The sequence below is a fragment of the Pongo abelii genome, chromosome 21, assembly GCF_028885655.2.
Source record: "Pongo abelii isolate AG06213 chromosome 21, NHGRI_mPonAbe1-v2.0_pri, whole genome shotgun sequence".
Lineage (NCBI taxonomy): Eukaryota > Metazoa > Chordata > Mammalia > Primates > Hominidae > Pongo > Pongo abelii.
Window position 1 is genome coordinate 20,570,566 of NC_072006.2, and position 8,207 is coordinate 20,578,772.

The 8,207-nt window shown below is 48.7% G+C and overlaps 1 long non-coding RNA gene across 2 annotated transcripts; it reads right to left on the reverse strand.

The window, feature by feature from the left end:
• Nucleotides 1-233: 233 nt before the first annotated feature.
• Nucleotides 234-8,207, reverse strand: LOC103888767 (uncharacterized). Of its 2 annotated transcripts, none has more exons than XR_008517258.1 (4): nucleotides 8,083-8,207; nucleotides 3,725-3,869; nucleotides 2,802-2,947; nucleotides 234-2,265 (listed from the first exon to the last, which is right to left on the reverse strand). It is a non-coding gene; the product is annotated as an uncharacterized LOC103888767 (long non-coding RNA). The 2 variants fall into 2 exon arrangements; XR_653146.2 differs by lacking the exon at nucleotides 8,083-8,207 and adding an exon at nucleotides 7,220-7,452.

An 8,207-nucleotide genomic window follows, 5' to 3' on the forward strand; every position in this document is an offset into this window, starting at 1 on the left:
AGGAATGAGCATGCCTCCACCAGCACGGGGATGCCCAGCATCTGTCAGCACATGTTTTCCGAGTGTTCCCAGTCCCACCCTGGTTCCAGAGGGGGTCATACAAAGCACAGAAAACCCTCTCTGTCTCAAGACAGTGTAGCTAGCAAGTCAAAACCAGCATCACTCATTAGTTAGCGAGCAATTCGGTGCCAATTGGCAGAAAATAGGTGAAAAAAGGTTCACAATCATATTTTAAAATAGTTTTATGAAAGTATAATATTCATACAAAATCATAAATGTGCCAGTCATAAATGTATACCTCATTGATTTTTCACAAAATGTTTACACCCAGATCAAGAAGAGAAAATTACCAGAACCTACCAGCACCATCCCCCACCATGCAAGGATTCCACTGTCCTGGCTTCCAGCACCACAGCCTAGCTCTGCCCATATTTAAACGTAGTGTAGCTGGAATTGTAGAATGTGAATGCCCTTCCTCCTGGCTTCTTTCACCCAATATTACGCTGGTGAGCTCATGGGTGCTGGGGCTCACTCATCGCCGTTGCTGTGCGGTATCCATTTATCCACGCTGCCCCATTGGCGGGCGTTTGCCATCTCTCCCATTTGGGACTATTACAACTAGCACTGCCCTGGAGGGCTTGGTGGCCACACATCCCCATGCCTGTTGCGTGACTGCCCAGCGAAGGACTTGCTGGGCACAGGGGGTACCTGTGGTCAGTTCTTGTGGATATCACCAGGCAGGTGCCCAGAGTGGTTGCCTCACAGTTCTATTTAGTGATCCTTTTGACTTCACATTTAAATAAAATTACCTCCCAGGAGGGAAAACACATTACTATAGAGCACCTCATGTATCCTGGCATGAGACATGGCTGTCACCAGAGGATGGCATTGAGTAAAGGAAAGGAAAGCAGCCATGCAGTCACAGGTGCCCTTGAATTTCCCCTGGGAAGCCACTCCGGGGGGCGGGGGGTGGGGGCAGGGGAGACTGAAACTTCAGCTTTCAATAGACACAGCTGTGAAGACGATCCCATGTCCAAGAATCCTGGAGTGCCCCCAGAACATCTCTCATCATTAAGAAGGCAACGACAGGCTTCCACGCGGAGGCTGCCAATAGCCGGGAGGGAAGGCTCTCTGGGCTCACTCTTGCCAGGCTGGGTGTTGGTCCATACCCCACTGTTGTTTAAATTGTTTATCATTCATTCTCTCTCTTTCTCTCTCTCTCTCATTTCTCTTTCCCCGACTCTCTCTTCCCATCCCCACAACTTGTGTAATTATGTAATTATATTTATAAAAGTCAAATAAGGTGACTCCATTTTATCATCCTCTTTTTCAAAGCTGATGCAGCTAAGGCTCAGAGAGGCTAAGTAGTTTGCCTAAGGTCACAGAGCATTCACACACACACAACTCCCTGGCCCCACAGGGCATGATCTTTCAGCTATACCATCTCTCTACAAAGCCACCAGGATCATATAATAAAGAATGTAAAGAGACTCTCTTCCTACCAGAAAGTCCCTTATATGTGAGCAAACCCCTAGGATGCCAGAAGGACTCTGTGAGATTTGTGTAGAAATCTCCTGATATTTCAGTTCTCCCAGCGAGTGGACACCTATTTCTCATCAGGAGGCTTCAATGTCCCTAAATTCATCCCCAGTGTTCTGAAAGGGGGAGATTACGCTCAGGAGTGACCAGCCAATTGTTAGGGAAGATTTCAGTCAAGGCTTTGCTCGCGAAGGTGCACTGCTCACAACTTGGCTTCCCCTGTGTGGAACATTTATGAGCACCAAGGCTGGGGCTTGCTCTCAGGTCAGAGTTCGAATTGTCCACTGTCTGCATCTCAGTTAAGATGCACCCGTCAGTCCTAACATGGAACCCAGAGTACAGTCTTTCTCCCCTGAGTAGGTCTGGATCCAGAGATCCAGTTACGGCCCCCTAGAAACAAGCATGAATGCCCCTGGTCATTCCAACCTCCCCAGAAGCAGAGAGAGGGCACGCAGCTGGACTGGGTTGCCTTAGCTAAGGTGTGGCTCATGGATAGGAGTGCCTGCTGGCTGCCTCAACCAGGAAGGAGGGGCTGCTGTTCCTGAAAAGCATGGTCCTCTCCTCTGGCAAGTCCACCATCATATTCCAACAGGGTAAGCACAGTGGAACGCGGCGAGGGGAATAACCCGGTATCACAGGCAGCCCCAAAGAAAGGGCAGTGGGACGGGTGAGTGTGGTCTCCAGTTTTCTCACTGGAAGCCTACAGGCCTTCCAGGGTTGGGCCACCTGGAAGTAACAGAACTTTTAGTTTACATCACTAAAAACCAACCACACTCTTACATTTCAAAGAACTTGCACTTAAATCAAACTGCCAAAATATAATCAAGTTGCATGACTCTGATTTTAATTTAGGCCTAAATTTCTCCAGTAGTGTAGGGAACATTCAGGTGGCCAGTGCTGGGAGCCATATCACCAAATGGCATTTGCTTGGGGAGCCAAAGTCCCCCAAAAAGAATTGGGCCTGGAGAACCTTACCGATATGTTATCAGTAACATTAACTGTCCCTTGATCAACCTTTTCCTCTTTGTAATTATTTTTCCTCCACGACTCCTGTGACATTCTTTCCCATGGTTTTGAAGACAAAGGAAAGTGTGCTGCCAAGCCTTGGGCATAGACAAGCCGCACAACATTTACTGCAACTTTAAGAAATTGTTTAATAGGAAACGAATCTTCCTAAAAGCATTTTCTGATCATCATTAAAGAATTCAATCCCCTCTTTTAGCTTAGAGATAAATAAAGTCCTGACTACTGGAGCAAAGTACCTTGAGAATTTCCCATTTATTCCTTGATGACATAATCCTCATGCCAATAAATTGACCATGTGATGTACATGCTCCTGTAATGCCACGTGTTAATGTCAGGGAATAAATTCACAATCTGATTTGATTTTTTTTGGAGTGGGGAGAACCTGAAACAACATAATGTAGACACATAATCAGCAGACACAAAATAAGCTGTTCATCCGATTTCACACACACTCACAACCAAACCTCACTTCTGAAATCACCATAATTACTTTTTAAAATAATTCATTTTTAACGATTATAAAAGTCTGCATTCCTGTGGTGGAAAATATAGGAAATAAGAAAATAACAATCACCACTAAGCCTATGATCCACAAATAAGCCCTGTTAACATTTTTGGTCTATTGTATTTTAATACTTTTCAAAACATACATAATTTCACAACCCAATATCACATTGTAGGTGCAACTTGTACTGATTTTTTTTTCCCCTTTGCATGCAACATTGTCAAAGTATGTCAAAATATGGAAGGATATATGCTAAGGTATTAGTGATAACCTCTGGGTGGCAGATATATTGTTATTTTCTTATTTTCTTTATGCTTTATTACCTATATTTTCTAATTTTCTACAATGCACATTCATTATTATGAAAAGATTATTTTTAAATTCAGAAAGATTATTTTCCATGGCTGCATACCATTACATCTTATGGATACACCCTGATCTACTTAATCTTTATCAAAATGGTGGACAGCTGCCCTTTCCAAGGTCTTGGGAGGGGCCCTTGGAATGTGTTCATGTGGTCATATATTTTTGTGAAATTTGCAACAGTAAACTATAAACACAGTCATTTGAGACCATTCTAACTTCCCTCCTGCACATCTTTGCTGTCAGGTTGTACTGGGAGGAAGTCGAATTGAGGGCATTTATGGGACTCACCATCATTTCTCATTGTACCTGTTACTGCAGCCACCCTAGCATAGCGATGCTTTCAGGATGCTGCCATTGTCAGCAAATCCATGAGGATTTAAGGGGATTCTAGGAAGATGGCAGCAGTGACATGGGTTTTGAATCTCCTTGAATCCTACACAAAAATAACATGGAAATTAGATAGTAAAACCAAAAACACATGGGCAAATGGCCAAAAACAACAAAACTAGATGATACAGTCCCCACCCTCTAGGCTCTACGTACAAGCAAGTGGGGGCGACCACCATGGCCACGGCCCTGCGTGATACCAGCGTCTGTGTGGAGGGAGAAGAGGGAAGCAAGGGAAACCTGGAAAAAAGATGACTTGGGAAAGAATTCAGGACAAATGAAAATCATCTCAGAAATGAGGGCTAAACTGGAAGGAACACGAGGGCAAATAACGCATTGAGAGAAATAGGAGAAATTTGTTTTCGTCATAAAGACATAAAGGAAAAAATAAAAAGGAAAAAATAAAAAATGACAAGTAGGCAAAAAAGATTCAGCATATAGGTAATAAAGTATCTAGAGAAAAAACCTGAAGTAAAATAGCAGAACAAATACTGAACTCTGCAATGGCAAAAAAAAAAAACAACAAAAAAAAGCTTTCCCATAATTTAGATTTAGAAAACAAAACAAAACAAACAAACAAAAAAAAGAGTTGAAACTACATTCTGAAAGAGCACAGTGAGTACCTGAGAATATCAACCCAAAAGGACCAGCACCAAGACATAGGCTAGGAAAATTACCGAACTCTAAAGACAAATAAATAATTCCTTTGCGAATCTGGGTGGAACAAACATGAATGAACATAAAATCAAAGGGAGAGAAAATCTGATTACCATCCATGTGGAGAGCAACACTTACTCCAAAAGGAGATAGAGGAATCAATTCTGCAACCCAAAGAGCTGCTCTCGGTCAGTGCCATGGGGCTACATCTGTGCAGGGGGCACAGGCAGGCCTGGACGCCTGTGTATGGCAGGGTGATAAGGCCCAGAAGGGAACATCACACACAGCCCAGACTGGCATGGAGCCACTAGTTGGACATCTGCAAGGGAGCGTAAGCCAAGAGGGAATCCTCTAGGAGGAGATGGGCCAAGCCATGCAAGCGCAAGGAAGAGAGAGGAGGGAGGAGGGAGAGCCACATTGCGTCATGCTGGAGTGAGTAGGTTTGTGGGGACTCAAATGTGTCCTTTCTACCAAAGCACAAGCATTCAGGACAACCATCACCAAGTTCAGCTGCAGTCCTAGCACCCTACTGCTGTCTGTTTTCACAGGAGCACCAGTCCAACAAGAAGTGCATCGAGGCACATGTACATAGAACTGTGACATGCAGTTTGGCTTTGGAAATCTTGAGCACTGCACCATGCCCAGGAAAACCGTAGATGTCCTTGGCTGTCCTGTACCAGAATGACCAAATCATCGCTGTGTCTGCACAGTCCCAGAAATAAAACCACCAACCTAGTTTTCAGCCAACTCAGTTTTTAAGTTAGTAAATGTACAGTTGTAAGGTTCAAAGTCATGAAAAACAAGGAAAGACTGAGTGACAAATGAAAGATTAAGGAGAGAGACATGATGACTAAATATTGCAGGGCATCCTGGATTCAATTCCGAAATAGAAAAATTACATTCGTGGAAATACTGGTGAAACCCAACTGAAGTCTGTCATTTAGTAAATGGCATTGCACAGGGTGAATTCTTAGTTTGGATCAATGTCACATAGCTATATAAGTTGCTAACATTTGGGGAAACTGGGTAAAGGGTATTTGGGAACTTTGTACTATGCCTGCAACTCATCTATAAATCTAAAATTATTTCAAAATATGAAGTTTAAAAAATAGTTAACATTTCGCAATAACAGCACAGAAAAAAACAACTAGTTATTTGGCTGAATCTGTTTCTTTTTTACCTTTTTGATGGTACTTAGAACATCACAAGGTACTGTAGGTGGATCCCAAGTGTTCTGCCCCAGTGTTGAGGTCAGAGCTCTCCCTGGACTTGCCCCCAAGATCCCCTTAGCAAGGAACTGCTGGGGATGCCCAGGAGCTCTGGTACTGGTCCCTACTGTGGCCATGATCCCCAGCATGGAGAGAAGAAATCAGTGGGTGACACCTTCCTGGACTTTCCCTGTGCCTGTCCAGCCACTGTCCTCGACAGTTTTGCTCTCTGACTACAACTGGATGTGGGGATGTTGTTGATGCACTTGAAGGGTTGGATGCCTCGCCCATCCTTTCTCACCCTGCTGCACAGTGCTGATGCAGCTAAGACCATGGCCCTGCCTTGCATGCCCACAAAGCCACACCCACACTGTTCCGGAAGGTCTCCCTTAGTCTGGCACCAATGCAAACAGCTCAGCACTGTCATCACAGCAGCCCGTCCCCAGAGAGCAGAGCCTGACCCCAGCCAGATGCCCGCAGTCAACCCCGGAGGGACCCCAGGGGGCAGGAGTAAGGCTGGGGAGGCAGAGCTGACAGAGCTGGGGTGGGATATTGAGTCAGCCCCTCTGTGTGCCTTTGGGAGTGTGTCTGAGAATGGTCCCGGGGAGGAAGGGGAGAATTCCCTCATTGGCCCCCATGCATCGCTGGTCCAGGCCCCTGCGCGCTGGCTCACCACCGGCAATGCACACTCCACGACCGGGGAGCCCCACGCAAGAAGGCAGAGGCCACGCCAGGCCACATTACCCCTGGGCAAAGCTCTTAAAATCCTGCCAGCATGTAACGAGAAACTGAGAGGATGGGCAGTGTGGGAGGCAGGGTCCAGGGCAGCTGCCCCATCCTCCCAACAGAGCAACTGCGAGTCTCTGAGGCATTCTCTGCCCAGGAACCCAACCAAGCCCACATGAGGGCAGGTGGGAGGGCCAAGTGGCTAACACTACCGGGGCAGCCTCAGCCGCTTAGTGCTAGTGGATCAAGACCCCAGCTTCCCCACCTGCCAGGCAAGACAATGCTGAGGCATGATCCGCATATGGTCCTGGGGGTCCCTAGCAGGTGTGAGCCCCTGCTGCCCACAGTGGAAACCTGTGTCAACGCACACTCCCGGTCTGGCTTCCCTCCCTCTCACATCCCCTCCCTGCAGCTGCCTCCCAGGACCACATTCACCACCTGCACCCAATCCTACCCATCGGGACTGCTTTGCAGAGAATCCATTTAAAACTGACCAAGCTGGCGCTGGAACCCTGCACTGTCTGATTCAGACCCAAAACGTTTAAACACAATGCTAATACCCTCAGTTGTTGGGAATGTTGGGTTACTCGTGGGTTCCATTTTGATACTGGCCCCTGTGACGGCTACAGGACATGGGACGCCACCCATCCACTGATGCCACCTTTCTACCTCCTGCCCCAACAACGCCTCATGGGCACCAGAGACTCCGGGCACATTCCATGCTTCTCCAGATCCAGGGACCACGGAGGAGGGAGACTGTCTTCACCTCTCTGCTCTGCAGCTTTAGATCCTGCATGCCACTCACCGTCCCTGTGGCTCCAGACCCCTCCATGGGTTTATCTCCCCCAAGGAAAAATCATCACGGGGTTCTTCTGTTTACACGCACTGGCTGCAGCCACAGCCTGGGGGACCAGGGCTGGACGGCGCCACAGGTAGAAGAGGGCCCGGATTCCCGAGTCACCTCCCAAGTCACCGTGGGGAGCTAATCAGGCCGCGCTGACCTTCGCCTCCAGCAAGGCCTCCGCTTCACTCCCTTCAGGGGCCTGGACATCATCTCTGGGCCTGGGCACACCCTGGGACAGTCAGAGGCGGCGGCTTCCATGCGCCTCCCTCCCTCGGGCCTCACCACCTTCATTCTCTCACTCTAAAACCTCCCGGACAAACCACTAAAAACCCTTCCTTTAAATCACCAGGGGAAACGATGCGGCTGTCGTGGTGGTGGGTCATTTGGTTTTGGTTCGCGTGACCTCAGTGAGTGTGTCCTATGGGGGAGTCGAGAGTGCTAATGTCCCCCCGGATGCGGGAGAGTCCACTCCGGGATCGCTGCTCCTGGAAAACCGCGTGCGGGTGCAGTCAAGCCCCTCAGTTGGGGAGGGAAGGCACTGGAGGACGAGGCCCGGAGGTAAGTCCGCAAAGCCAGGCTGCCAGGCTAACCACGCCCAGCTTCCCCCAGCCACCGACCAGGCTGCGGGGACGCTTTCAGAACATCATGCGGGTGCGCCGGCTGGCCCTGGGTGTCTGGGCCGGGGCCCCTCCAAGCCCACCTGGGAGAGCACTCCCGTCTCCCCCCACCCCAGGGCGCCCACCACCCCGGCCTCCGCCGTCGCCCCGCGACAGCGCCCCCAGGGCCCGGCGTCCTGGGCCTCTGACTCTGCCCCGTTTGCTAACCCGGACCCTCGCCGCGTCTTCCGGCTCCAGTATCCCCGGGAACCTCCTCCCTTTCATCACTCGCCTCGACAAGACCTTCTGAGGCCACATCTCGAGGCAACAGCTCTGTGCCCCGCCTTTGTTTG